The sequence below is a fragment of the Solanum stenotomum genome, chromosome 12 (genome assembly GCF_019186545.1).
Source record: "Solanum stenotomum isolate F172 chromosome 12, ASM1918654v1, whole genome shotgun sequence".
In the NCBI taxonomy this organism is placed as follows: Eukaryota; Viridiplantae; Streptophyta; class Magnoliopsida; order Solanales; family Solanaceae; genus Solanum; species Solanum stenotomum.
In genome coordinates, this window is record NC_064293.1 from 10,151,221 (window position 1) to 10,155,712 (window position 4,492).

The window sequence follows — 4,492 nt, forward strand, 5'->3', positions numbered from 1 at the left end:
TTTTCCCTAACCAATTCCTTTGGTTATATTGTTGTGTTAGACTGATTTGTAGATCAGTTTGTCCCATTTTTAAAGAGTGAGAGTTAGGGTTTGAGAGTGAAGAGGAGAAGAAGAGGAGAAAGAGAAGAGCAAGCAAAGAGATCATCGTGGATATCGTCGGGGGTGATCCCTACTAGGTATGTGAGTCCATAGTGTTGGGTTGGTTCTTTTCCCCACACGCCAAGTTCGTTTTATTTTCAAGAAAAGATTGATTGTGTTGTTGAAGTTGTTGGTTGTGTTGTTGATGTTGTTGATTGTGTTGTTGGAGTTCCTTGTTGATTTGGGACATGTTTCCGGTTGTGTTTGTGAGTTGAAATCTCTTGTATATTGAGGGATTTTATGATTCTTAGTGTTTGGGGTTGAAACCTTTGAAGTTAAAGTGGTTTAGAGTTGGTGAAACAAGGGAGAAAAGTCAAGTTTTTTGGGGAAAGGGGTGGCGCGTTGCGCCTGCCAACGCGCCCCAAAAGAGGTTCTGAACTTTCCCCCTTGGGGCAGCGCGCCTAGCAGAGCGCCAGCAGGTCCCTTCTGAGCTTCAAGACCTGGCGCTCCGCGCCTTGCAGAGCGCCAAGGACGCCAAGTTTCCCCATTCTTTTCATACTTTCTCATGCATGTTCCTTGGTATTGTACCTATGTTTCCTAGTTGTTTCCAGCACTCCAAAGTACTTCTAAACGTCAAGGAGTCATCCATAAACATGTGATCATATACCTTGAATCTATAATCCAATTCAAGGCGAGTTAGAAGTCAAGCTTAGAAGTTAAGAAAGTCAAAGCAAGTCTTTAAGGTTTTCCAAGAGTGTTCATTGAACGTTTTAACTTCATTTTTAAGGCTCAAGTTTCAAGTCAAGTAAAGAGTAACGAGTTTCAGTTAAAGTCAAGAGTATAAAGTTGAGTTCATTTCTCAAAAGTTATTAGGGAACTAAGTATTCCCAAAGAAGTTTTAAAGAAATGTTTTCACATTTAAATAAGATTGGAAACTGAGATTTTCAAAGAGCTTCGGGCTAGTTTTTGAGTAATTATCTCAAATCAACAGGAAGACATATGTTTTAAAAACATAAGAGCCAGTACATTTTTTGGAGTAGTATCGAGCACCGAATTGGGGGAGCATTCAAATAACCCACAGCCCCCATAGAACCATGTGGCCACCATGGGTAGAAGAGGTTCATACTTTTTAGATGAACCCTTTTCAGATTAGACTAGTGGATCCATTAGGCAGTTCAGGTCTTATACCTTTGGCCGGGTATAGGACACTCTGGCAGCGTGAGGTCGATCGCTGTATCATCACTATAGCTCTTACGTGATGGTTGTCGGTTAGAGAAACTCCCATAACAGTTATTGTATTTTCATACATAGAAAGTATTGTATTTTTATATACATAAGTTCATTTGTATTTCTATATACATCTCAGGCTTATTGTATCTTTGTACACACACAGAGTTTATAGTAGGTTTTAAACAATCTTTCTTTATATCGCACTTGTTTTAAATTGCCTTATATTGAAAGCAGTCAGTCAGGTTGAGTTGAGTTGAGCCATGTAAGCTATTCAGTTTCTTTCAGATTTCCTTCTAGCCTTTGTTGCTTAGTTTTCCAGCTCGCATACTCGTACATTCCATGTACTGATGCCAGTTAGCCTGCATCGTCTTGTGATGCAGACGCAGGTACCCAGGGTCAGCAACCAGCACACCGTTGATCCAACTAAGCACTCCAGGGTCAGTGGTGAGCCTCCTTGATTTCCGGAGGACTCGGTTATGTTGTTCTCTTAGTTTTGTTTTATTAGGATGTTGCGGGGTCTGTCCCAACATCCATCTCAGTATTTTAGAGGCTTCGTAGACAGTCAGTCAGTTAGTATTGAGTCCCTCATCTATGTATATATGTAAATATTCTATTTTGGGACACGAGTTGCCTTTTGTCATGTTATGCATCAGTTGAGTTGTTTTATAACCTTGCATGGTATTGAGTTATTCTGTTGAGATAGGTTTCCACTGAGTTAAGAAAGCCAGGCCAAGGGTTCGCTTGAGGGCCAGCAATGGTCTTCGAGTGCCGGCCACGTCCAGGGTGTAGGTTCGGGGCGTGACAAACGTATCCCACTCTACCGGAGAAGATCCAACTAGTCTAGAGCTCACAAATTTCCAACAAAATAAACACCATGAGTATCACCAATATCCACTGCCTTAAGCATATCATGGCACAAGGTCAAAAATTCATAAGCATCCTCCCTTAATTGGAGTGATTTCATCCTCCGAAACATTTCATAACACTACTAATTTGTTGTCGTCAGGATAACCTCGGGAGAAATTTGTGCACCCACAGCCGATGTAGGAACTATTGGTAGCTCACATAACCTAGAGCTTGATGACCTATGATATGTTCCCCAAATCCAATCTGAGAACCATGTGGTGTACCTGCCACACCACCCTGAGGGAAGTTCTCCAACACCTCTAACATCCTCAACAAGGTCTCCTCAAACAAAGGAGCTCTAAACCCAGGAGAAACCTGGTCCTCAGCAACCTTGACCTGTGGCTTAGGAGAAACCTCTCTAGATCTGCCTCTAGTTAGTGCTGCTCCACGTGCACGACCTCTAGTCTGTTCTACTCCACGAACACGACCTCTTACTTTGGCCCTGCTTCTACCCCTAGTTGGGGTCTCAACCAGTGTCTCGGGGACTACCTCCCTTTTACCCTTAGAAACAAAAGCTCTGATCCTTAGCATTTGCCATGACAACACGTGGCAACTCAAAACTAGTGAAGTTAACCATGCACGATAAGAAAGAATGAATAAAAAGAAGTTTCCTAACCGTTTTCATAGCCTCTTAAAGATAATTACAGGCGTCTCTGTGTCGATCCTCGAGACTCTACTTCGACTTAGTGTGAACACATGTGAGACCTATGAACCTGGGGCTCTGATACCATTTGTCACGATCCAAAAATGGACTTGATGACACTTGTATATTCCACCAAGACAAGTCAGCTTCAACCCAACGAAATGAAAGAAAAGTAGAAAGATAAAGAAAGAACAAGATAAAATCAGAAAACTTATTCATTCTATACTAACCCTAAAATATGATTTTACAAATCTCAAAATGGTTTAAAATGGTTGAAACCCTGAAAATGGCAGGCATAAACCCCCTCTGATGTCGCTTAAGAGAGCACATGTTCGCTTAAGCGAACCCCGCAAAAATAGGGGGTCTTGCCTTTGCGAACTAGGCTTCGCTTAAGCAATCATCGCTAAAGTGAGACTGGTTCGCTTAAGCAAACCCTGCCCAAACGGCTAGTCTCATTTTTGCGAGCCAATCTTCGCTAAAGCAAAGGTTGCACAAGCAAAGTCCCTCCACAAACGCGAGGACTGCAAAATCGAAAACATCAGCCAATACAAGAATCATCGAAAGGACCCTTGAGATTCGTTCGGAACCTCGTACACACAAACTATATATGCACTTGACTGTACTCGAGGATCTGGACACAGTGGAACCATCGAATTACAAATCTAATGTCTCTTTGACCCAAAATTTGTGAAAGTCACAAGAATCGAACACAACACCTATAAAGGACAAATCAAGCTCGGGACCTCTAAGAATTCAATCAAGACTTCACCAACGCCTAAAATCATCCCCCGAATCTAACATAACTCTTAGAATTTTGATCTGAGCATTTGAACCCTAAATGTTGATCAAGGTCAACCCAAAAGCTAAGATTCCACAAATTTCCAACTTAGGACCTCAAATCCTCAAAAAGACTCTGAATCTAAAATCAGAAATTGCCTTAGACCAATTTTCACATTCTAGATCTGATGGAATTGACAAATTTTCATTCCGACACTCAAAACTTCTAAAACCACTTTAAGCAACTTTAGCCTTTCAAACTCAAAGCTTGCAAAATTTACAGCTTTTTACTCAAATCTCGAAACCAACTTTCCTAACTCACTCATAAAAGACTCGTGATTAAGATTGGGAGAGGTAAAATGATATTTTACAAAGATTTCTAAAAATGACCAATCGAGTCACTACAGTAAGAGTGACAATGGTATATATTAAATGTTGTATACACTGGTTTGAACAACTCTTTAAAGTTACCAAGACACTCCTCAACCATGCTATGCACATCCTGACGTTCTGTATTCATTCATGTCCAGTCTTAGTCTCACAGTTCTCTTTTACCACCAAGGACAATAGGCACAATTTGTCTAAAATCACCACTAAGGGTGTGTTTGGTATGAAGGAAAAAATGTTTTCCAATTTTCTCATGTTTGGTTGGGTAAAATGTTTTTTCCAAATCAACTCATTTTCCTCAAATTCAAGGAAAATGACTTCCCTTCAAAAAGTAAGGAAAACATTTTTCAAAACTTTCCTCCAATTTCAATACAATTTTTTTGTTGAAAAAATCAATTTAAAGGTTTTTTAAAAATATATTTTTCAACTTTATTTTTTTATTTTTTTACCCCCACCCTTACCCCGATTCCT

The 4,492-nt window shown here is 40.3% G+C and overlaps 1 pseudogene; it reads right to left on the reverse strand.

The window, feature by feature from the left end:
- LOC125847051 (apyrase-like) overlaps positions 1–2,745 on the reverse strand; it is a 31,606-nt pseudogene extending 28,861 nt beyond the window's left edge.
- Positions 2,746–4,492: the final 1,747 nt, after the last annotated feature.